This window comes from Ranitomeya variabilis, chromosome 5 (assembly GCF_051348905.1).
Source record: "Ranitomeya variabilis isolate aRanVar5 chromosome 5, aRanVar5.hap1, whole genome shotgun sequence".
NCBI lineage: Eukaryota > Metazoa > Chordata > Amphibia > Anura > Dendrobatidae > Ranitomeya > Ranitomeya variabilis.
Genome location: NC_135236.1, coordinates 348,260,739 through 348,288,095, shown reverse-complemented (window position 1 = coordinate 348,288,095; position 27,357 = coordinate 348,260,739). Strand labels below are relative to the sequence as shown.

General features: G+C 43.6%; 1 long non-coding RNA gene across 1 annotated transcript in view; it reads left to right on the top strand.

Annotated features, from left to right (window-relative positions):
- LOC143773658 (uncharacterized) overlaps positions 1-27,357 on the top strand; it is a 228,609-nt gene that overhangs the window by 63,377 nt on the left and 137,875 nt on the right. Inside the window, exon 2 of the long non-coding RNA XR_013215283.1 lies at positions 7,833-7,895. This is a non-coding gene — a long non-coding RNA (uncharacterized LOC143773658). The remainder of the gene's footprint in view (positions 1-7,832; positions 7,896-27,357) is intronic.

Sequence of the window (27,357 nt, the reverse complement as noted above, 5' to 3'; positions counted from 1 at the left end):
AAGAGGGGTGATTTAAACTTTTATATTTTTTTATTTTTTTCATCTTTTTAAAAACTTTTTTTTTAACTTGTGCCATGCTTAAATAGCCTCCATGGGAGGCTAGAAGCTGGCACCACTGGATCATCTCTGCTTCATAGCAGCGATCATCAGATCGCTGCTACGTAACTAAAATGCAGGCTTGCTATGAGCGCTGACCACAGGGTGGCGCTCACAACAGGCTGGCATCAGTAACCATAGAGGTCTCAAGGACCTCTATGGTTACTGTTCTGACACATCGCCGACCTCCGATCATGTGATGGGGTCAGCGATGCGCTGATTTCCGGCCGCACTGCCGGAAGCGGTAGTTAAATGCCGCTGTCAGCGTTTGACAGTGACATTTAACAGGTTAATAGCTGCGGGTGAATCGTGATTTCACCCGCCACTATTGTGCGCACATGTCAGCTGTACAAAACAGCTGACATGTCGCGACTTTGATGTGGGCTTACCGCCGGAGCCCACATCAAAGGGGGAGACACAACATGCACAGTACTAGTGCGGCGCATGTCGTGAAGGGGTTAAAGGACAGAGTCACCTGAATTTGGAGGGAACAATTTTCAGTCATATGGGTGGGGTTTTCGGGTGTTTGATTCACCCTTTCCTTACCCGCTGGCTGCATGCTGGCTGCAATATTGGATTGAAGTTCATTCTCTGTCCTCTATAGTACACGCCTGCGTAAGGCAAGATTGTTTTTGGGTGGGCCATTTATATGGATACACCTTAATCAAATGGGAATGGTGACAGTTTTCTTGGGTAGGGTGTCTTGCATTAAAATTGGCTGCAATGACCCGGGTACTGTGTTCACTAGAGATCAACACAATTTCTAACCACTTCTCACGTGTTAACCTCTGCGACATGTCAATGGTTGTAAACAAAGAGAAACTTGTAAATAACTAATGAAAGAATAAAGATACTTTGAAACCAAGCACACCATTGTTTTTCTTGTGAAATTCTCAATAAGTTTGATGTGTCACATGACCCTCTTCCCATTGGAAAAAATAAAGATGGATCCAAAATTGCTGACTTCAAAATGGCCGCCATGGTCACCACCCGTCTTGAAAAGTTTTCCCCCTCCCATATACTAATGTGCCACAAACAGGAAGTTGATATCACCAACCATTCCCATTTTATTTAGGTATATCCATATACATGGCCCACCCTGTATAATAGGTTAAGTGGGCAGCAATTTATTCTTCTTGAAACTGTATTTTAGTGTCAGGAGGCTGCATTATAGGTAGGTGGAGTGGGTGTGCTGAGTGTGGGAGTGTGTGCTGTGGGATAGATGCAGCTCTGCTTCTTGGGAAATGTTGTCCACAGGCCCAGAGGGAAACAATGAGAGACCACAAAGATGTCTGCAACATCCAAAGGGGAGCTACAAGAAAGAAGATAAATATAACAGAGATGGGAGAAGGAGGTTGGTGGACTCATTACAGGGACACACAGAACACTTTTTGTTTGTTTGTTTTATTAATGCCCCAAAAAATCCTTTTAAGGGTTATTAACTCCTTCCAAGTGCCAAACATATAAGATGGAGCATCAGAAACCGTCAAAAACAGTTAAAAATGTGTTGCAAAGGACAAAGTAGTTTTCTCTTAACTTCCTATTTATTTAGTGCCATAATGTATACTGTTTTCTAAAGTGAACAAAATCCAGCTCTCAAACGGTGAATGAATTTTGTTCACATTAGTGCAAATTGAGGATTAAATAAAGGAATTTCATGGTAACAATGACATCGGTAGCAGCAGCATCAACGTTTTTCGTGTGACACAACACTTAGTCATGGACTGCTTTGTAATTCGAATTTTTGTGACAGGTTCCCTTTAAGTTATCACATTTGATCTCTATTTGACAAGCATAGTAAGAAATTCACAACACTTATAAATACCATTCTTATTATTGCTCCTATTATTAGAGACGGTAATAACAAGATGATAAAGAATCAGAACATGCAAACTGTATGTATGAATAAATTCTTTAAATGAAATGGAATAGAAAATCATCTCTGATAATAGGAAATGTTTTTCTTTTGGATCACTCAACAAGAAAAAATGGCAAATAAAATATCTCTGTTTCAAAACCCACAACACACCAATAAACTGGCCTTATTATTTCCACAAAATTATCAAACCATTAGCCCATTTATTTGAATGCCTCAGGAGGCATCTCTTTCATTTTACTTATTGTCTACCTATCATCCCACTCATGTGTGAATAATTAGTAATAATGCCATGACGAATGTTTTTGCATACCAAAGATGGGCTTGGAGAAAAGAAGAGGGAAATGGTTGCCAGGATTAGACAAATGGAATCTTATCTGCAACCATATAAAAAGGCCAAGGCTGAATATCTGTGAAGTGAAGCAGAGGAATGAAAAAATGGCTGTTTTTCAGTTATAAAACTGCAGACATTAGGAAATAAAAGAGAAAGAATCAAAACATATTTTGAGGGAATGTCCATCTGCTTCATTTTGTGGCATTTGTATCTTTTTACTCTGGGGACAGAGTTAAAATTTGATGGAAAGACAGTGAAAAATATCTCAGCTATAGCAATTTCTCTGTGTTCACTCAATTCTTGGTGGGAATAATGCAACAGAAGGTGGGGGAGTTATACAAAAAAGAATTGGAGTATTCCTGGGAGACTGCCTGGAAACATACTTTTGATTATTTAATGTCTCAACAAACCCATTCGCCATTAAAATATGATGAAAAGCAGGGACCAGGAGAACCTCACCATTAACAAGGATTTCATGGAATGAAATCTTTCCCAGCTAGAATAGTTGTTTAGGTTCCTGAAATGATAGGTGAGATTTGATGGATGAAAAGACAATATTAAAATGTCGGATAGTATAAGACAGCAAATTGAGAGTAATCACCAGAATTTATTGGCCAGAAAAAAGCAGCCTGGTTTTGGCAAGCAGGGAAGGCTTATCTAGTAAATCAAAACATCAATGGATAGCAAGGTGTTACTGCAGTGTGACTGTCGCATAAAAATACTCTTAGAATCTTTATAGGACCAGCTATAACAGTGATACCTCGAGAATAAAATAATGGGAGTGAAAATGAAACATAAAGTGAAAACGGAGTATAAAATACGTAATCTACCTTTCTCCTATGAAGCAATATAAATCTGTTCCTGCTGTGTTATTTTGATAAATTATTGCACTGTTTATGAGCAAAAGTGTTTTTGAAAAATAGACCTACAGAAACTTAGGTGCATTTTTATAAATTTTATTCATAACTTATCGGTTGTGATGAGTTTATTACTGTATTATTTTTATTGCGTTCTTTACATGAAAAATATAATTGAGTGCTGTCTAATATAATTTTCTTTCAAATTCCCCTACAGTATGTTCTATTTGTTGCAATGAAATGTTCATTATTCATATGCACTTATTTATTATTGAATAGTGTATGTTATATGTATCATTACCTTTCGATAAAACCTCATACAAGTTCAGTGTTGATCCGCATCACATAGTGAACGCTACATGTGTCCGCAGTCTTTGGTCGTCTAAACTCTTCCTCTTGTCTCATTGTAGATCCCTGTATCTGCTCTACCTTCTACTCTATACAATAAATTAGCCATGATTTGAATAAGCATCTGAGATCTGTAGCGCTCATGCGTACAACATAACATGAGTTGTTTCCTATGTTAGATAAACCACTAGTAAAAATAAACAAACTCTTTAATTTTTGTATGTATTCTTTGATTTTTCAATAAAAAAGTAAAAGTATAGATAGTTATATGTTATTTTTACAATTCCTATTGAACTCAATATTGGCTGTATAAATCCAAATAAAAAAATCACCATGCTAGCAGCTGCAAGCAAAAAGAATTGTGTCCGCTGTATGGTTGTGTGGTTGCCTTGTAGGGAGGAGAGCCAAGCTAACGGTCTCTCTTGCATGTCTGGGCCGGAACTGTCGGGGCTGTCACCATTGTTGCAGGTGGAAGAGATTTTTAACCGGAGCAGTTTAGGACACCTGACTGATGGGGGCGTGTCCGACATAAATAGCTGTCTGAGTGGGAAGATGGGACACTTGGCGGGGAACGCGCTTGTGAGCAGTGAGACGGTTGACTCCTTCTCGATGGACCCACGCCAGCTAGCTGCGCCTGTGTTCCTGGCTAGCGAGACTGCCGACACATCCTACCCTCAGCCCAGAGAGATTTCCACACCAGGTAGTGACCAGGATAGAGCACATTCCTTTGCTCCACTCGCCATCGCGAAGGCACAGCTTAGTCCCATCCTTGCGGTGCCTGCTGAGGACTGGCGGGCACCTGTGGCTGTGTCCGCTGGACTGTGTGCTTCTACTGTGGCCTTGCCTACTGAACTTTCTGCTTCTTTCACTGTGCCGCCAACCATCATCTCTACCCCATCGTGTGCCCGGATCAGGAGACCACATGCTGAAGGACCTAGAGGATTTATCATTGCAAGGAGACAGTGCATCGCCCTTCTGCAGGATCGGATCAGAGACAACTCGCGCTGCCTGTAGAGCTACCAAGGGATCTTCCAGCCACCTTCTTTCACCGCAAAGAGACTGATAAGTTAACCTGTTTTTACGTTCTGCATTTGACATTACCCATCCACAAGTTCACACCCTTTACCCCCCTGCTTGTACTATCACTGTTTGATATAAAAGATCCTGTTAACCCTTGCTCTGCCTCCTGTGTGTCACTGCATCCTACGCACCTGCTAGCATACTACAGCCTCTCCCAAACTGCACTTTTCTACATGAGAACCATCCCTGTCCCTTGGGCATTGACAGTTGCAGTCAATTTTATTTAACCTCCATTGAAATTATATTTATTATCAAGAATGGAAATAATACATATTTTCTGCTGTTTGTAATAAATCAATCAAGCAAGAATACTTAAATAACTCAACACAATTAATATATCAAATGGCTTCTCCAAATTCATTGCAAAATGTCACTTTTACTGATTGCTAGAGTTGGTATGAATTAATTTAAAGGATCCAGCTCATCAGCAACATCGGCTGGAAGAGAGACCTGAAAACAAATTTCTACATTTCGTTATCTGCAACTCTTACTTTGATTAGCCGACCTTGCATGACATCACTGTTGCAGCCAACATGATTCACATGTGACAGGGAACAGGCAGGCTAATGGAAAGGAGATGCCATCAGGTTGGAAGCAATTCTCAGGACTCTCAACCAGCGGCCAGAGATTACTGATGTGGCCAACAGACTGAGTCCTGCAAATCAATTTGCACCATCCATACTGACTGCTGCTGTGTCAGAATTATCTATCTCCTGAATCCCTCATAAGAGAAAACATTTGCACACCAAGTGTCTCGACAACACATGATGGAACTAAACAAGGGTTTCATTAGTGTACCTATCAGATATGCATCAGGTATGCGTGAACCAAAGCTCAGCAAATACCAGCAATTTTTTTTTAGGGGAGAAATATTGCCTGCGTCCTTTGGGGTTCTAACTTCATTGTAGATTATGTTGTTTGACAATTTCTGTCATTTATCACTTTCCATATTTTGCCATATTTGACTTTTTGTTTTCTAATAATTAAAATAGCAGCATACCCCTTATTTTTGCATTTTGTATACTGTATATAATCGAGTATAAGCAGACCAGAGTATAAGCCAAGACCCCTAATTTTGCCACAAAAAACTGGGAAAACTTATTGACTCGAGTATAAGCCTAGGGTGGGAAATGCAGCAGCTACTGGTAAATTTCAAAAATAAAAATAGATACCAATAAAAGTAAAATTGATTGAGACATTAGTAGGTTAAGTGTTTTTGAATATCCATATTGAATCAGGAGCCCCATATAATGCTCCATAAAGTTCATGATTGTCCCCATAAGATGCTCCATATTAAAATATGCCACATATAATGCTGCACAAAAGGTTAATGATGGCCCCTTAACTAAAAGAGCCAACTTGTGCAGCACTAATGCTGCATTCTGACAAGGTGGCTCTTTTAGTTCTTGTTCCTGACACTGCTGAAATAATCGTTTTTTAAATTTGTCCCTCATACCTTGAAATCATCCAGGGGTAGGTCTTTCCCCCCTAACATAGACGCACCACAGCCATCACTCATGGCCTCTGCACGCCAGGCGCCACCTCCTCTTCCATCACTAGCGTTCCCGGCGCCTGCGCTGTTATTTTTTTTCGGGCATGCGCAGTTGCGCTGCCCTTCAAACTTACAGCAGACCTGCCTCTGGGACGATTTCAAGGTATGAGGGAAAAATTTAAAAAACGATTATTTCAGCAGTGTCAGGAACAAGAACTAAAAGAGCCACCTTGTCAGAATGCAGCATTAGTGCTGCACAAGGTGGCTCTTTTAGTTACAAACACCTGGGGGGGTGACAGGTTCCCTTTAAGATGCTCCATAGAATATTATGCCCCATATAATGCTGCACAAAAGTTGATGGCCCCATAAGATGCTCCATGGATTATGCCCCATATAATACTGCACAAAGGATGATGGCCCCATAAGATGCTCCATAGAATATTATGCCCCATTTAATGCTGAACAAAGGTTGATGGCTCCATAAGATGCTCCATAGATTATGCCCCATATAATGCTGCATAAAGTTTGATGGCCCCATAAGATGCTGCATAGATTATGCCCCATATACTGTAATGCTGCACAAAGGTTGATGGCCCTATAAGATGCTCCATAGATTATGCCCCATATGCTGCTGCACAAAGGCTAATGGCCCTATAAGATACTCCATAGATTATGCCTCATATGCTCCTGCACAAAGGTTGATGGCTCCATAAGATGCTCCATAGATTATGCCCCATATGCTGCTGCTGCAATGAAAAAAAAAATTACATACTCACCTCTCGTTGCTTAGGCCCCTGGCACTTGCAATATTCACCTGTCCCCGTTCCACCGCCGTGAGCTGCTAAGTCTTCCAGCTCTCTGACTTTTCAGACAGAGGGAACGCACTAACCACGTCATCATGCCCTCTGACCTGAACGTCACAGCCAGAGGATGTGGAAGATGGAGCTCAGCGGTGGAACGGGGACAGGTGAATATCGCAATGACCACCCTCCCCCGTTATACTCACCCTCCCGGCGCGGTCCCTGCTTCTCCATTGTCCAGGGCCGGCAGCTTGTTCCTGTGTTTAGCGGTCACTGGTACGGCTCATTAAAGTAATGAATATTCACTCCACACCTATGGGAGTGGAGTCGCGTCCATATTCATTACTTTAATGAGCGGTACCACGTGACCGCTGAACACAGGAAGAGCTGCCAGCACCCAGAGACCATCGCATCAGAGAAGCAGGGACCGCGCCAGGAGCAGGTGAGTATGATATAACCTCCGCCGCTCCCCCGCCAACCCCTGGGAATGACTCGAGTATTTTCTGAGATAGGCACTTTCAGCGTAAAAAAATGGGCTGAAAATCTCGGCTTATACTCGAGTATATACGGTATCTGCTTATTGTGGTTAATGGTCAATACAGTCCATATTCCTTACAGATAATACTTGTATTCTTCTGGTTACACCAGTGGAACTGCACTTGTCAAATACATATTATCTGGATAGTGATCATAATTATGACTTCTTTGACTGTTTTATAGTAAACTTTGCATTGCTTAGTTTCCTATAGTTGCGAAGACCCTAAATTATATAGTAGCTTTAAGTTGTATTCTTAACTCACTACCACCTACTGTCTCTTTTGCGGTTTCCCCATCTTTTCCTGACTTTCTTACTCACCGTGAATTCTATACCAATACTAAATCCTTACTTCTTTCACCTTTGTACCTGCTTCTCCTCCATATGATATCTATCTCTCCACTCCTTCCACAGCATGCTCCCTTTGTTCCTGAGATAAGAGGAAGTCAATATGTCAGTAGCATACCAAGCAGCAAGGTCAGTGGATCCCATAGAATGTATTAACACAATCTGGCTTGTCAATTATTTAACATTTCTCTCTCATTCTCTCTGCATCAAGTGGAAACATTTTCCACATTTGATATGTATTTGAAAAGGAAGCTCTGTTAATGAGACCTTACATGTGGTGTTTTTATTACCTCCTAAGATGTAAGCTACAATTTCCACTGATATTTATTTCTACTTATAATTCCAGTTCTCGCTAAATAAAAAATTAGTTATACAGCAAATCACTGAAAACAAACAAGCAGGCAACATATGTAAGAAATGGCTGTCAATTTCAAGACTTTAAATGTAATATGTGCTATAAGAAATTTTCATACATTATATTTTACCAGAATATTTCAGGAGAGAGAGTTAATGTGAACGAAGGACTGAACAAAATGAGTTTTCGATGCACTAATTTCCTATCTTTATTAATTTATTATCAATTAATAAATCTTTCATTTATTTTTCCTATAGACAAGTAGCTGACACTGATATTCCGGCTGTGATGATGTTACATGTAGAAATTGTCCTTTTGCTGGTGATTTATATTTGAGAATTGTCACTGCAAACAGAAAAGCAGGAACGTGACCTCACTGTCAGTAATATGAAATATCAAGATAGGAGCAGGATAGTTCATGTTTTCAGCTTGAAAATGGTTGTTACTGCAGGATGGAAAAGTGGAGGTGGGAAATAACTGTAGCCGGAAGGAAACAATCACTGTGGACTGGGCTCTAAAAGCATAAGGCTTAAGAGAATTGAAATAATAGACTGGGGTAAAAATCAACAAGTCATTTTCCAAAGAAGTGTATCCTTGGGTTCACTTTGCTAAATTTGCACCTAACATACTGTATGTTCCTGCTATTGAATTAATTGATGCTGTGGATTACATCTGTTAGCCTCAAAAGCATTAGGTAAATTAAAAGAAATAGTTTAGCTATATTTGCTATATCTTTGGAAAGAGTGCTCCCGTGTAGTTAACTAGAGTCCAATAGGACCCAGAGCAAAATGTTGACCGTGACCCCCCATCTGCATGTTGGTCAGATGTATGGGCCCTTGTAGCATTCTAAATCCTGTAGGTACATACATGTTGCCCCCTCTCACCCATTATGTAGTAATATCCCCCATTCTGGTATATATGTCCCTCTTCCTGGCTCCATCCTGATATATATCCCCATCCTGGGCCCCTGCATGGTATATATGTCATTATTAACTGTACACCACTGACATTATACACTGTAAACTATGTGCACAGCTTCTGTGTATAATGTCACTTATGGTAATATTTGTATTGTGTTTTTTTGTATAAATGATCAGTATTGTAGCATTCAGTCACTATATGATGTAAAATGTTATCAGGTCATGGTGTGGTGGTATGTGTTCCTTGTGTATTATTCGGTCACTAAGTATATGTCAGTTGTATGTGGTATTATTGGTCATTTTATAAAATGTATGTGACACATAGCCTTAACCCCTTCCCAACCTTTGACGCCACGTAGGCGTCATGAAAGTCGGTGCCAATCCGACCTGTGATGCCTATGTGGCGTCATGGAATGATAGCGTCCCTGCAGATCGGGTGAAAGGGTTAACTCCAATTTCACCAGATCTGCAGGGACAGGGGGAGTGGTACTTCAGCCCAGGGGGGGTGGCTTCACCCCCCCCCCCCCCCGTGGCTACGATCGCTCTGATTGGCTGTTGAAAGTGAAACAGCCAATCAGAGCGATTTGTAATATTTCACCTATGAAAATGGTGAAATATTACAATCCAGCCATGGCCGATGCTGCAATATCATCGGCCATGGCTGGAAAACCTAATCTGCCCCCCACCGCCACCGATCGCCTCCCCAGTCCTCCTTTCTGCCCCGTACTGTGGTCTGCTCCCCTCCGTCCTCCTGTCCACTCCCCCGTCCTCCTGTCCGCTCCCCCCGTGCTTCGATCCACCCCCCAGTGCTCTGATTCCCCCCGTGCTCCGATCTCCCCCCCTCATACTTACCGAGCCTCGCGGTGTCCGTTCGTCTTCTTCATGGGCGCCGCCATCTTCCAAAATGGCGGGCGCATGCGCAGTGCGCCTGCCGAATCTGCCGGCTGGCAGATTCATTCCAGGTACATTTTGATCACTGTGATAAAACCTATCACAGTGATCAAAATAAAAAAATAGTAAATGAACCCCCCATTTATCACCCCCATAGGTAGGGACAATAATAAAAATAAAGAAAAAATATTTTTTTTTTTCTTCCCCCACTAGGGTTAGGGTTAGGGTTAGGGCTAGGGTTAGGGCTAGGGTTAGGGTCAGGGTTAGGACTAGGGTTAGGATTAGGGTTAGAATTAGGGTTAGAACTAGAGTTAGGGTTAGATTAGACTATGTGCACACATGGTGCAGATTTGGCTGTGGATCCGCAGCGGATTGGCCGCTGCGGACTCATAGCAGTTTTACACCAGGTTTACAGTACCATGTAAACCTACTGAAAACCAAATCCACTGTGCCCATGGTGCGGAAAATACTGCACGGAAACGCTGTGTTGTATTTTCCGCAGCATGTCAATTCTTTGTGCGGATTCCGTTTTACACCTGCTCCTCAATAGGAATCCGCAGGTGAAATCCGCACAAAAAACACTGTAAATCTGGGGTAAATGCGCAGGTAAAATGCAGTGCCTTTTACCTGCGGATTTTTCAAAAATGGTGCGGAAAAATCTCACACGAATCCGCAATGTGGGTACATAGCCTTAGGGTTAGGGTTGGAATTAGAGTTAGGGTTGGAATTAGGGCTAGGGTTGGAAACAGGGTTAAGATTAGGCTTGTGGTTAGGGTTAGGGGGGTGTTGGGGTTAGGGTTGTGGTTAGGGTTGGGATTAGGGTTAGGGTTGGGATTAGGGTTAGGGGTGTGTTGGGTTAGGGTTGTGGTTAGGGCTGTGTTGGGGTTAGGGTTATATCTAGAGTTGGGATTAGGATTTGGGGTGTGTTGGGGTTAGTGTTGGAGTTAGAATTGAGGGGTTTCCACTGTTTAGGCACATCAGGGGTCTCCAAACGCAACATGGCGCCACCATTGATTCCAGCCAGTCTTGCGTTCAAAAAGTCAAATGGTGCTCCCTCCCTTCCGAGCCCCGCCGTGCGCCCAAACAGTGGTTTACCCTCACATATGGGGTACCAGAATACTCAGGACAAACTGGGCAACAATTATTGTGGTCCAATTTCTCCTGCTACCCTTGTGAAAATAAAAAATTGCTTGCTAAAATATAATTTTAGAGGAATGAAAAATTATTTTTTCTTTTCATGTCTCTGCGTTATAAACTTCTGTGAAGCACTTGGGGGTTCAAAGTGCTCACCACACATCTAAATAAGTTCTTTGGGGGGTGTAGTTTCCAAAATGGGTCACTTGTGGGGGGTTTCTACTGTTTAGGCACATCAGGGGCTCTGAAAATGCAACATGACACCCGCAGACCATTCCATCAAAATCTGCATTTCAAAACGTCACTGCTTCCCTTCCGAGCCCAGACGTGTGCCCAAACAGTGCTTTACACCCACATATGGGGTACCAGCGTACTCAGGACAAACTGTACAACAACGATTGTGGTCCAATTTCTCCTGTTACCCTTGTGAAAATAAAAAATTGCTTGCTAAAACATCATTTTTGAGGAAAGAAAAATGAGTTTTTTATTTTCACGGCTCTGCGTTGTAAACTTCTGTGAAGCACTTGGGGGTTCAAAGTGCTCACCACATATCTAGATAAGTTCCTTGGGGGGTCTAGTTTCCAAAATTGGGTCACTTGTGGGGGGTTTCTACTGTTTAGGCACATCAGGGGCTCTGCAAACGTAACATGATGCCCGCAGACCATTCCATCAAAGTCTGCATTCCAAAACGTCACTACTTCCCTCCCGAGCCCCGGCATGTGCCCAAACAGTAGTTTACCACCACATATGGGGTATCATCGTACTCAGGAGAAACTGGACAACAACTCTTGGGGACAAATTTCTCCTGCTACCCTTGGGAAAATTAAAAAATTCTGGGCTAAAAAAATATTTTTGAGGAAAGAAAACACATTTATTATTTTCACGGCTCTGCGTTATAAACTTCTGTGAAGCACTTGGGGGTTCAGAGTGCTCACCACACATCTAGATAAGTTCCCTTCGGGGTCTAGTTTCCAAAATAGGGTCACTTGTGGAGAGTTTCTACTGTTTAGGCACATCAGGGGCTCTGCAAACGCAACGTGACGCCCGCAGAGCATTCCATCAAAGTCTGCATTTCAAAACATCACTACTTCCCTTCCGAACCCCGACGTGTGCCCAAACAGTGGTTTACCCCCACAAATGGGGTATCAGCATACTCAGGAGAAACTGGACAACAACTTTTGGGGTCCAATTTCTCCTGTTACCCTTGGGAAAATAAAAAATTGTGGGCTAAAATTCATTTTTGAGAAAGAAATTTTTTTTTTTAATTTTCATGGCTCTGCGATATAAACTTCTGTGAAGCACTTGGGTGTTCAAAGTGCTCACCATACATCTAGATTAGTTCCGTGGGAGGTCTAGTTTCCAAAATGGGGTCACTTGTAGGGGAGCTCCAATGTTTAGGCACAAGGGTCTCTCCAAACACGACATGGTGTCCGCTAATGATTGGAGCTAATTTTCCATTCAAAAAGCCAAATGGTGTGCCTTCCCTTCCGTGCCCTGTCGTGCGCCCAAACAGTGGTTTACCCCCACATATGGGGTATCATCGTACTCAGGACAAACTGGACAACAACATTTGGGGTCCAATTTATCCTGTTACCCTTGGGAAATTAAAAAACTCTGGGCTAAAATTCATTTTTGAGGAAAGAAAAATTATTTTTTATTTTCTTGGCTCTGCGTTATAAACTTCTGTGAAGCACCTGGGGGTTTAAAGTGCTCACTGTTCATCTAGATAAGTTCCTTGGGGGGTCTAGTTTCCAAAATGGGGTCACTTGTAGGGGAGCTCCAAAGTTTAGGCGCACAGGGGCTCTCCAAACGCGACATGGTGTCCGCTAACGATTGGAGCTAATTTTCCATTCAAAAAGTCAAATGGCGCGCCTTCCCTTCCAAGCCTTGCCGTTCACCCAAACAGTGGTTTACCCCCACATTTTAGGTATCTGCGTATTTAGGAGAAATTGCCCAACAAATTTTAGAATCCATTTTATCCTGTTGCCCATGTGAAAATGAAAAAATTGAGGCTAAAAAAAATCTTGTGTGAAAAAAAAGTACTTTTTCATTTTTACGGATCAATTTGTGAAGCACCTGAGGGTTTAAAGTGCTCACTATGCTTCTAGATAAGTTCCTTGGGGGGTCTAGTTTCCAAAATGGGGTCACGTGTGGGAGAGCTCCAATGTTTAGGCACACAGGGGCTTTCCAAACGCGACATGGTGTCCGCTAATGATGGAGATAATTTTTCATTCAAAAAGTCAAATGGCGCTCCTTCCCTTCTGAGCCTTACCATGTGCCCAAACAGTGGTTTACCCCCACATGTGAGGTAACGGTGTACTCAAGAGAAATTGCCCAACAAATTTTAGGATCCATTTTATCCTGTTGCCCATGTGAAAATGAAAAAATTGAGGCTAAAATAATTTTTTTGTGAAAAAAAAGTACTTTTTCATTTTTACGGATCAATTTGTTGAGCACCTGAGGGTTTAAAGTGCTCACTATGCTTCTAGATAAGTTCCTTGGGGGGGCCTAGTTTCCACAATGGGGTCACTTGTGGGGGAGCTCCAATGTTTAGGCACACAGGGGCTTTCCAAGCGCGACATGGTGTCCGCTAACGATGGAGATAATTTTTCATTCAAAAAGTCAAATGGCGCTCCTTCCCTTCCGAGCCTTACCATGTGCCCAAACAGTGGTTTACCCCCACATGTGAGGTGATGGTGTACTCAGGAGAAATTGCCCAACAAATTTTAGGATCCATTTTATCCTGTTGCCCATGTGAAAATGAAAAAATTGAGGCTAAAATAATTTTTTGGTGAAAACAAAGTACTTTTTCATTTTTACAGATCAATTTGTGAAGCACCTTGGGGTTTAAAGTGCTCACTATGCTTCTAGATAAGTTCCTTGGGTGGTCTAGTTTCCAAAATGGGGTCACTTGTGGGGGAGCTCCAATGTTTAGGCACACGGGGGCTCTCCAAACACGACATGGTGTCCGCTGAAGATTGGAGCCAATTTTTCATTCAAAAAGTCAAATAGCGCTCCTTCCCTTCCGAGCCCTGCCGTGCGCCCAAACAGTGGTTTAGCCCCACATATGAGGTATCAGCGTACTCAGGACAAATTGGACAACAACGTTCATGTCCAGTTTCTCCTTTTACCCTTGGGAAAATAAAAAAATTGTTGCTAAAAGATCATTTTTGTGACTAAAAAGTTAAATGTTCATTTTTTCCTTCCATGTTGCTTTTGCTGCTGTGAAACACCTGAAGGGTTAATAAACTTCTTGAATTTAGTTTTGAGCACCTTGAGGGATGCAGTTTTTAGAATGGTGTCACTTTTGGGTATTTTCAGCCATATAGAACCCTCAAACTGACTTCAAATGTGAGGTGGTCCCTAAAAAAAATGGTTTTGTAAATTTTGTTGTAAAAATGAGAAATCACTGGTCAAATTTTAACCCTTATAACTTCCTAGCAAAAAAAATGTTGTTTCCAAAATTGTGCTGATGTAAAGTAGACATGTGGGAAATGTTATTTATTAACTATTTTGTGTCACATAACTCTCTGGTTTAACAGAATAAAAATTCAAATTGTGAAAATTGCTAAATTTTCAAAATTTTCGCCAAATTTCCATTTTTTTCACAAATAAACTCAGAAATTATCAACCTATATTTACCACTATCATGAAGTCCAATATGTCACGAAAAAACAATCTCAGAACCGCTAGGATCCATTGAAGCGACCTTGAGTTATTACCTCATAAAGGGACACTGGTCAGAATTGCAAAAAACGGCCAGGTCATAAAGGTCAAAATAGGCTGGGTCATGAAGGGGTTAAAGAAAAATAAACAAAAATATACCTAAAAAGAGTATTGTATATTTTAAGAAATGTTTAAAAACTTAGAGTAGAGTAGGGCCCAGCCAAAAGAGTTCACCTTGTTGTGGTGGTGGCTTAAAAAATCTTTTGGCGAAAAAAAAAATCTGATTACTATGTATGTGATATGGTGTTTGATGGGAACTGTTAATGTGTGATTGATGAGGATGTGGTGCAGAAGTGGAATTTTTCGTAGGGTGTGTGGAGGGACTATGGAAGGTTTGAGAGGTGGCGCCTGGGTGGGGTATCAAGGGGGCCTGTTATGACCCCAGTGGACAGGGTCTCAGAGGAACGTGTAAGTCTGCGAGATTCAAAAATCCAGCTCATAGGGCTGTGGTAACTGGGTTGACCAAATAGCTACTCCTAACGCCAACACTAGAAGTAGCCGGGGATCATGCCTACGGTGATCGCTAGATGACTCGCGCCAGCCGGAGAATCTAACTACCCCTAGGAGAAGAAAACAAAGACCTCTCTTGCCTCCAGAGAAAGGGACCCCAAAGCAAGATACAAGCCCCCCACAAATAATAACGGTGAGGTAAGAGGAAATGACAAACACAGAAATGAACCAGGTTCAGCAAAGAGAGGCCAGCTTACTAATAGCAGAATATAGCAAGATAACTTATCTGGTCAACAAAAACCCTATAAAAATCCACGCTGGAGATTCAAGAACCCCCGAACCGTCTAACGGTCCGGGGGGAGAACACCAGCCCCCTAGAGCTTCCAGCAAAGGTCAGGATACAGATTGGAACAAGCTGGACAAAAATACCAAACAAAACAAAAGCAAAAAGCAAGGAAGCAGACTTAGCTTGAAATACAGGAACCAGGATCATAGGACAAGAGCACAACAGATTAGCTCTGATTTCAACGATGCCAGGCATTGAACTGAAGGTCCAGGGAGCTTATATAGCAATGCCCCTGAACTAACGGCCCAGGTGAGGATATAGGAAAAGACAGAAGCTCCAGAGTCAAATCACTAATGACCACTAGAGGGAGCAAAAAGCAAAATCACAACAGTACCCCCCCCTTAGTGAGGGGTCACCGAACCCTCACCACGACCACCAGGGCGATCAGGACGAGCGGTGTGAAAGGCACGAACTAAATCGGCCGCATGAACATCAGAGGCGACCACCCAGGAATTATCTTCCTGACCATAGCCCTTCCACTTGACCAGGTACTGAAGCCTCTGCCTGGAGAGACGAGAATCCAAGATATTCTCCACCACGTACTCCAACTCGCCCTCAACCAACACCGGAGCAGGAGGCTCAGCAGAAGGAACCACAGGCACAACGTACCGCCGCAACAAGGACCTATGAAACACGTTGTGGATAGCAAACGACACAGGAAGATCCAGGCGAAAGGATACAGGATTAAGGATTTCCAATATCTTGTAAGGACCAATAAAACGAGGTTTAAATTTGGGAGAGGAAACCTTCATAGGAACAAAGCGGGAAGAAAGCCACACCAAATCCCCAACACGTAGTAGGGGACCCACACCGCGGCGGCGGTTGGCAAAGCGCTGAGCCCTCTCCTGTGACAACTTCAAGTTGTCCACCACAAGATTCCAGATCCGCTGCAACCTATCCACCACAGAATCCACCCCAGGGCAGTCAGAAGGTTCCACATGACCCGAAGAAAAACGAGGGTGGAAACCAGAGTTGCAGAAAAACGGCGAAACCAAGGTGGCGGAACTAGCCCGATTATTAAGGGCAAACTCAGCCAACAGCAAGAAGGTCACCCAATCGTCCTGATCAGCAGAGACAAAACACCTCAAATAAGCCTCCAAAGTCTGATTAGTTCGCTCCGTCTGTCCATTAGTCTGAGGATGGAAAGCAGACGAAAACGACAAGTCAATGCCCATCCTACTACAAAAGGATCGCCAGAATCTGGAAACGAACTGGGATCCTCTGTCTGACACAATATTCTCAGGGATGCCGTGCAAACGAACCACGTTCTGGAAAAACACAGGAACCAGATCGGAAGAGGAAGGCAGCTTAGGCAAAGGAACCAAATGGACCATCTTGGAGAAGCGATCACATATCACCCAGATAACAGACATGCCTTGAGACACCGGAAGATCAGAAATGAAATCCATGGAGATATGTGTCCAAGGTCTCTTAGGGACAGGCAAGGGCAAGAGCAACCCGCTGGCACGAGAACAGCAAGGCTTAGCTCGAGCACAAGTCCCACAGGACTGTACAAATGACCGCACATCCCTAGACAAGGAAGGCCACCAAAAGGATCTGGCCACCAGATCTCTGGTGCCAAAAATTCCTGGGTGACCTGCCAACACCGAGGAATGAACCTCGGAAATGACTCTGCTGGTCCACTTATCAGGCACAAACAGTCTGTCAGGTGGACAAGAATCAGGCCTATCAGCCTGAAATCTCTGCAACACACGTCGCAGATCTGGAGAAATAGCTGACAAGATAATACCATCCTTAAGAATACCAACAGGTTCAGCGACTCCAGGAGCATCAGGCACAAAGCTCCTGGAAAGAGCATCGGCCTTCACATTTTTTGAACCTGGTAAATACGAGACAACAAAGTCAAAACGGGAGAAAAACAATGACCAGCGGGCCTGTCTAGGATTCAGGCGTTTAGCAGACTCGAGATACATCAGATTTTTGTGATCAGTCAAGACCACCACACGATGCTTAGCACCCTCGAGCCAATGACGCCACTCCTCAAATGCCCATTTCATGGCCAACAACTCCCGATTGCCCACATCATAATTTCGCTCCGCAGGCGAAAACTTCCTAGAGAAAAAGGCGCAAGGTCTCCTAACAGAGCAACCAGGGCCTCTCTGCGACAAAACGGCCCCTGCTCCAATCTCTGAAGCATCCACCTCAACCTGAAAGGGAAGCGAGACATCAGGCTGGCACAAAACAGGCGCCGAAGTAAACCGACGTTTCAACTCCTGGAAAGCCTCCACGGCAGCAGGAGCCCAATTAACCACATCGGAGCCCTTCTTGGTCATATCCGTCAAAGGTTTCACAATGCTAGAAAAGTTAGCGATAAAACGATGGTAGAAGTTAGCGAAACCCAAGAACTTCTGAAGACTCTTAACTGACGAGGGCTGAGTCCAATCAAGAATAGCTCGGACCTTGACTGGGTCCATCTCCACAGCAGAAGGGGAAAAAATGAACCCCAAAAAGGGAACCTTCTGTACACCAAAAAGACACTTTGAGCCCTTGACAAACAAAGAATTTTCACGCAAAATTTTAAAGACCATCCTGACCTGCTCCACATGCGAGTCCCAATTATCAGAAAAAAACAGAATATCATCCAGATAAACGATCAAAAATTTATCCAGATAGTTACGGAAAATGTCATGCATAAAGGACTGAAAAACTGAAGGGGCATTAGAGAGCCCAAAAGGCATCACCAAGTACTCAAAATGACCTTCGGGCGTATTGAATGCGGTTTTCCATTCATCCCCTTGCTTAATGCGCACAAGGTTGTACGCACCACGAAGGTCTATCTTGGTAAACCACTTGGCACCTTTAATCCGGGCAAACAAGTCAGACAACAGCGGCAAAGGATACTGAAATTTGACAGTGATCTTATTTAAAAGCCGATAGTCAATACAAGGCCTCAAAGATCCGTCCTTTTTAGCCACAAAAAAGAATCCCGCACCAAGAGGGGAAGAAGACGGACGGATGTGTCCTTTCTCCAGAGACTCCTTGATATATGAACGCATAGCGGTATGTTCAGGTATCGACAGATTAAACAGTCTTCCCTTAGGAAATTTACTGCCTGGAATCAAATCTATTGCACAGTCACATTCCCTATGAGGAGGCAATGCACTGGACCTGGACTCGCTAAAGACATCCTGATAATCAGACAAATACTCCGGAACTTCCGAAGGCGTAGAAGAAGCAATAGACACAGGCAGGGAATCCTCATGAATACCACGACAGCCCCAACTAGACACTGACATAGCCTTCCAGTCAAGGACTGGATTATGGGTCTGTAACCATGGCAGCCCCAAAACAACCAAATCATGCATTTTATGTAGAACGAGAAAACGTATCACCTCGCGGTGTTCAGGAGTCATGCACATGGTAACCTGTGTCCAATACTGCGGTTTATTTTCTGCTAATGGCGTAGCATCAATACCCCTAAGAGGGATAGGATTTTCTAATGGTTCAAGAATAAAACCACAGCGCTTAGCAAATGAGAGATCCATAAGACTCAGGGCAGCACCTGAATCTACAAACGCCATGACAGGATAAGATGACAGTGAGCAAATCAAAGTTACAGACAGAATAAACTTAGGATGCAAATTACCAACGGTGACAGGACTAACAACCTTAGATATACGTTTAGAGCATGCTGAGATAACATGTGTAGAATCACCACAGTAGTAGCACAAGCCATTCCGGCGTCTATGAATTTTCCTCTCATTTCTAGTAAGGATTCTATCACATTGCATCAAATCAGGTGTCCGTTCAGACAACACCATGAGGGAATTTGCGGTTTTTCTATCACATTGCATCACATCAGGTGTCTGTTCAGACAACAACATGAGGGAATTTGCGGTTTTGCGCTCCCGCAACCGCCGGTCAATTTGAATAGCCAGGGACATGGTATCATTCAGACCTGTGGGAATGGGAAAACCCACCATAACATTCTTAATGGCCTCAGAAAGGCCATTTCTAAAATTAGCGGCCAGTGCACACTCGTTCCAATGTGTCAGCACGGACCATTTCCGAAATTTTTGGCAATACACCTCAGCCTCGTCCTGGCCCTGAGACATAGCCAGCAAGGCTTTCTCTGCCTGAATCTCAAGATTGGGTTCCTCATAAAGTAAACCGAGCGCCAGAAAAAACGCATCAATATCAGCCAATGCCGGATCTCCTGGCGCCAACGAAAAAGCCCAATCTTGAGGGTCACCCCGTAAGAATGAAATAACAATTTTTACTTGTTGAGCAGAGTCTCCAGACGAACAAGGTTTCAGGGACAAAAACAATTTACAATTATTCCTGAAATTCCTAAACTTAAATCGGTCTCCTGAAAACAGTTCAGGAATCGGAATCTTGGGTTCAGACCTAGGATTTCTGGTAACATAATCTTGTATACCCTGCACACGAGCGGCAAGCTGGTCCACACTTGTAATCAAGGTCTGGACATTCATGTCTGCAGCAAGCTTAAGCCACTCTGAGGTAAAGGGGAAAAGAAAAAAAAAAAAAATGAGAGAGGGAAAAAAAAAAACTCAAAATTTTCTTTCTTATAATCCCACTTCTGCAATGCATTAAACATTTAATACTGGCCTGGCATACTGTTATGACCCCAGTGGACAGGGTCTCAGAGGAACGTGTAAGTCTGCGAGATTCAAAAATCCAGCTCATAGGGCTGTGGTAACTGGGTTGACCAAATAGCTACTCCTAACGCCAACACTAGAAGTAGCCGGGGATCATGCCTACGGTGATCGCTAGATGACTCGCGCCAGCCGGAGAATCTAACTACCCCTAGGAGAAGAAAACAAAGACCTCTCTTGCCTCCAGAGAAAGGGACCCCAAAGCAAGATACAAGCCCCCCACAAATAATAACGGTGAGGTAAGAGGAAATGACAAACACAGAAATGAACCAGGTTCAGCAAAGAGAGGCCAGCTTACTAATAGCAGAATATAGCAAGATAACTTATCTGGTCAACAAAAACCCTATAAAAATCCACGCTGGAGATTCAAGAACCCCCGAACCGTCTAACGGTCCGGGGGGAGAACACCAGCCCCCTAGAGCTTCCAGCAAAGGTCAGGATACAGATTGGAACAAGCTGGACAACAATACCAAACAAAACAAAAGCAAAAAGCAAGGAAGCAGACTTAGCTTGAAATACAGGAACCAGGATCATAGGACAAGAGCACAACAGATTAGCTCTGATTTCAACGATGCCAGGCATTGAACTGAAGGTCCAGGGAGCTTATATAGCAACGCCCCTGAACTAACGGCCCAGGTGAGGATATAGGAAAAGACAGAAGCTCCAGAGTCAAATCACTAATGACCACTAGAGGGAGCAAAAAGCAAAATCACAACAGGGGCCCAAAAGTGTTGCTGGTATGGGACCCTGAAAATCCTGATGGCAGCTTTGGTGTAAAGTTTAACTAATTAGAGTCCTCTAGTGTTGATACTTATGCTGATGCTGAACCATCATACTAACAGTCCTTTTAGCAGTCCTGTCTTTTTCTGTTTGTATCAGATACATTTTTCATTTAGCCTAGGGACAGTTGCAGGGAGATTGACACAATACAGCCTCAAGGCAAGGCTTAGTGTTTTGCAGTCCATTATTAAATATATAGCTGTTGCATGTGAACAAATTTTTTTTGGGGGGTGACCAAATTGACTATATTGTCATCTCTGCAGTGTAACATGCTTAGTGTTTGATTATGGTGAAATTACTCTGCAAAAAAAATTAATAAAACTTTCTGAATTGAATTAGTAATCCATACTGTGGAACATGCTTAGAGTTAAGTTACGGTGGTATCAGCCTCCAAAAAATATTTAAAAAATCTTTCTGGATTAAACTACTAATCCATACAGTGTAATGTACTTAGTGTTACATTACAGTAAAATTAACCTCCAAAACACATTAAAAAAAATATTCTGGATTGAATTTGTCATCCATAGAGTCTAAAGGTACCGTCACACTCAGCGACTCTGCAGCGATATAGACAACGAGCTGATCGCTGCAGCGTCGCTGTTTAAGTTGCTGGGGAGCTGTCACACAGACAGCTGTCTCCAGCGACCAACGATCAGGGGAACGACTTCGGCATCGTTGAAACTGTCTTCAACGATGCTGAAGTCCCCCTGCAGCACCCGGGTAACCAGGGTAAACATCGGGTTACTAAGTGCAGGGCCGCGCTTAGTAACCCGATATTTACCCTGGTTACCATTGTAAAAGTAAAAAAGAAAACACTACATACTCACCTTCTGATGTCTGTCACGTCCCCCGGCATCCACAGGGTTACGCGCTGCTGCTCAGAGCTTCCTGCACTGAATGTGTCAGCGCCGGCAGTAAAGCAGAGCACAGTGGTGACGTCAATGCTGTGCTCTGCTTTGACACAGTCAGTGCAGGAAGCTCTCGGCAGCAGCGCGTAACCCTGTGGACGCCGGGGGACGTGACAGACATCAGAAGGTGAGTATGTACTGGTTTTTTTTTTACTTTTACAATGGTAACCAGGGTAAATATCGGGTTACTAAGCGCGGCCTTGTGCTTAGTAACCCGATGTTTACCCTGGTTACAAGTGAACGCATCGTTGGATCGGCGTCACACACGCCGATCCAACGATGGACAACGGGTGATCAGCGACGAAATAAAGTTCTGGACTTCTAGCTCTGACCAGCGATATTACAGCGGGATCCAGATCGCTGCTGCATGTCAAACACAACGAGATCGCTATCCAGGACGCTGCAACGTCACGGATCGTCGTCGTTCTCGCTGCAAAGTCGCTTAGTGTGAAGGTACCTTAACATGGTTAGTGTTATATTTTGGTGCTATTTAAAACTGCAAAAGAAGTTCCAATTTTTATTCTGGATTCAGTTAGTCATCCATACAGTATAACGTGGCTAGTATTACATTATGGTGGTATATAGACCTCCAAATAAATTTTCTGGATTCAATTAGTCAAACATAGAGTTTAACGTGGTTACTGTTACATTACGATGGTACAGTATATAAAACACCTAAAAAAGTTCTAAAATTTTCTGGATTCATTTGGTCATACATGGAGTTTAAGGTGCTCTGTGCAAAATTACGGTGTTTTAAAATTTAAAACTGCATGGCCTGCTACAATTGACCCAAATTTTTGGTTTGAAAAATTGACTACTGTTATCCATATAATTTAACCTACTGTGTCTAAAAGTATGGTGATTTAATATTTTAAAAATTGCTTGACCCACTACAGTTGACCAAATTTTTTGGTTCAATAAAAATTTTTTAGTTTCAATTAGTAAAGAAATCTTGGTTTCCAGAGTGCTAGCAATTAGAAATGCGTCAGATGTGCGGTAAGGGACGAGGATGTGAAAGTGTTGATGATCGTGCATACAGATGCCAAAGACATAGGACAGGTGCAAATATGCCTGTTGCTGGAGCACAAGAAAAATCCCAATCCACAACACATAGCTTCCTATACCACACCAGTGCAAACAGGTGCTCAGTTGGATTGCAGATAATGTTTCCAGCATGCTTGCCAGCATCACCCAGTCTTCCACTCAGACCAGTCTTCCCAGCCAACAGTCTGGATCACTTACTCCTTACCTTGATCCTCCTTCCTCCTACCATTTTGAGTCCCAAAAAATAAGTAGACCCACACTAAGACACTCTGAGTAGCTCTTTACAACATAATTTCTTGTTTTGTGGACTCTCACACTGTCCAAGATCAGCAAATGTCTGACCACTTAGAGCCTAACCACCATCAACATGATCAGGCACATATCATCTAAGCACCTGACGTGGTCGGTTTAAACACTTGAGTCCACGATTGGTGCAGTGGGTGACACCACTGCATCGTTCCCTGTGCTAGGTGCTTCCCTGTTAGGGTTTCCAATGGCAAGGAAACATCAGAAGCATAGAATAAACGGACAAGCTCTCGGGTGATGGAAACTAGAGCTGACCGCGATGCTAAACCTACACACCACACTAGAAGTAGCCAGGGGGCATTCCTGCGTTGTCTCTAGATGCCGCGCGCCAGCCGGAGAACTAACTACCCCTGGTAGAAGAAAACACAGTCCTGGCTTGCCTCCAGAGAATGTCCCCACAGGAGATAGCAGCCCCCCACATATAATAACGGGGAGAGCAGATGAAAAGACACACGTAGTATGAAAGCAGATTTAGCACAGAGAGGCCCGCTAACTAAATAGCAGAAAGATACAACAGAGGACTTCGCGGTCAGCTGCAAAACCCTTCAAAACACCATCCTGAAATTACCTTAACTCATGTGACAACTCATGCCACTGGAGTGGTAATTTCAGCCCAACAAGAGCTTCCAGCTGCAGAGATTCACATATGTGCAAACTGGACAAAACATACAAAAATAGACTTAAGGACTAAAGTGTCCAACTTAGCTGAGCAGAAAACTGGGAGCAGGAACATGCAACAGAATCACTCTGGATACATTGATGGCCAGCATTAGAATGACTGAGGAGCAAGGTTAAATAGGATACTCCCACATCCTGATAGGAACAGGTGAACTGAGAAGGCAAAGCTTGCAGGACACCAGTACCACAAGAGACCACCGGGGGAGCCCACGAACCGAATCACAACAGTACCCCCCCCTTAAGGAGGGGGCACCGAACCCTCACAAGAACCACCAGGGCGATCTGGATGAGCCCTATGAAAGGCACGGACCAAATCAGAAGCATGAACATCAGAAGCTGTAACCCAAGAATTATCCTCTTGACCGTAGCCCTTCCATTTCACCAGATATTGAAGTCTCCGTCTGGAAACACGGGAGTCCAAGATTTTCTCCACCACGTACTCCAATTCACCCTCAACCAGCACAGGAGCAGGAGGCTCAACAGAAGGCACAAGTGGTACCTCATACCTCCGCAATAATGACCGATGGAAGACATTATGGATAGCAAAGGATGCTGGGAGGTCCAAACGAAAAGACACAGGGTTAAGAATTTCCAAAATCTTATAAGGACCGATGAACCGAGGCTTAAACTTAGGAGTAGAGACCCTCATAGGGACAAAACGGGAGGACAACCACACCAAGTCCCCAACACGAAGACGAGGACCAACACGACGATGGCGATTAGCAAAACGTTGAGTCTTCTCCTGGGATAACTCCAAATTGTCCACCACCTGCCCCCAAATACGATGCAACCTATCCACCATGGTATCCACTCCAGGACAATCCGAAGACTCCACCTGACCAGATGAAAAACGAGGATGGAACCCTGAATTGCAAAAGAAAGGGGAGACCAAAGTGGCAGAACTGGCCCGATTATTAAGGGCAAACTCAGCCAACGGCAAAAAGGAGACCCAGTCATCCTGATCAGCAGACACGAAACACCTCAAATAAGTCTCCAAGGTCTGATTAGTACGTTCCGTCTGGCCATTTGTCTGGGGATGAAATGCAGACGAAAAAGACAAATCAATGCCCATCCTGGCACAAAACGCCCGCCAAAATCTGGACACAAACTGGGATCCCCTGTCGGAAACGATATTCTCCGGAATACCATGCAGCCGAACCACATTCTGAAAAAACAGGGGCACCAACTCAGATGAGGAAGGCAGCTTGGGCAAGGGCACCAAATGAACCATCTTAGAAAAGCGGTCACAGACCACCCAAATGACGGACATCTTCTGAGAAACAGGGAGATCAGAAATAAAATCCATAGAGATGTGTGTCCAAGGCCTCTTAGGAACAGGCAAGGGCAACAACAACCCACTAGCCCGAGAACAACAAGGCTTGGCCCGAGCACAAACATCGCAAGACTGCACAAAAGTACGCATGTCCCGAGACAGGGAAGGCCACCAGAAGGACCTAGCCACCAAATCTCTGGTACCAAATATTCCCGGATGACCTGCCAACGCAGAAGAATGAACCTCCGAGATGACTCTATTGGTCCACTCATCCGGCAGAAACAATCTACCAGGCGGACAACGATCAGGCCGATCCGCCTGAAACTCTTGTAAAGCACGTCGCAGGTCTGGGAAGACAGCAGACAATATCACCCCATCCTTAAGTATACCCGTAGGTTTAGAATCACCAGGGGAATCAGGTTCAAAACTCCTAGAAAGGGCATCCGCCTTCACATTCTTAGTACCTGGCAGATACGAAACCACAAAATTAAACCGGGAGAAAAACAACGACCAGCGCGCCTGTCTAGGATTCAGACATCTGGCCGACTCAAGATAAATCAAATTTTTGTGATCAGTCAAGACCACCACCTGATGTTTAGCACCCTCAAGCCAATGACGCCACTCCTCGAATGCCCACTTCATCGCCAAAAGCTCCCGATTACCGACGTCATAATTTCGCTCGGCGGGCGAAAATTTTCGAGAAAAGAACGCACAAGGTCTCATCACTGAACAATCTGAACTTTTCTGCGACAAAACCGCCCCCGCTCCGATCTCGGAAGCATCAAATTCCACCTGAAAAGGAAGAGAAACATCAGGCTGGCACAACACCGGAGCAGAAGAAAAACGGCGCTTAAGCTCCCGAAAGGCCTCCACAGCAGCAGGAGACCAATCTGCAACATCAGCACCCTTTTTAGTCAAATCAGTCAAAGGCCTGACAACGCTAGAAAAACCAGTTATGAATCGACGATAAAAGTTAGCAAAGCCCAAAAATTTCTGAAGGCCCTTAAGAGAAGTCGGTTGCGTCCAGTCACAAATAGCCCGAACCTTCACAGGATCCATCTCAATAGAAGAGGGGGAAAAAATGTACCCCAAAAAAGAAATCTTCTGAACCCCAAAAACACACTTTGAACCTTTAACAAACAGAGAATTGGTCCGCAAAACCTGAAAAACCCTCCTAACTTGTTGAACATGAGATTCCCAGTCATCCGAAAAAATCAAGATATCGTCCAAATACACAATCATAAATTTATCCAGATATTCACGGAAAATATTGTGCATAAAAGACTGAAAGACCGAAGGGGCATTTGACAGACCAAAAGGCATCACCAAATACTCAAAATGGCCCTCGGGCGTATTAAATGCGGTTTTCCACTCATCCCCCTGCTTAATTCGCACCAAATTATACGCACCGCGAAGATCAATCTTAGAGAACCACTTCGCCCCCTCAATGCGAGCAAATAAATCTGTCAGCAATGGCAAAGGATACTGATACTTGACTGTGATCTTATTCAAGAGTCTATAATCAATACAAGGTCTCAAAGAACCATCGCTTTTAGCTACGAAAAAGAACCCCGCTCCAAGAGGAGACGAAGAAGGACGAATATGTCCCTTTTCCAAGGACTCCCTAATATACTCTTGCATGGCAGCATGTTCAGGTACAGACAGATTGAATAGACGACCCTTAGGAAATTTACTGCCAGGGATCAAATCTATGGCGCAATCGCAATCTCTGTGAGGAGGAAGAGAATTAAGAGTAGATTCCTCAAAAACCTCACGATAATCAGACAAAAACTCAGGAATTTCAGAAGGAATAGATGAAGCAATGGAGACCAAAGATGTGTCCCCATGATTTCCCTGACATCCCCAGCTTAGTACAGACATTGTTTTCCAGTCAAGGACTGGGTTATGAGTTTGCAACCATGGCAATCCCAGCACCAACACATCATGTAGATTATACAGTACAAGGAAGCGAATCACTTCTTGATGGTCTGGAGTCATACGCATAGTCACTTGTGTCCAGTATTGTGGTTTATTACTAGCCAATGGTGTAGAATCAATACCCTTTAAAGGTATAGGAACTTCCAGAGGCTCTAGATCAAACCCACAGCGCCTGGCAAAGGACCAATCCATAAGACTCAAAGCT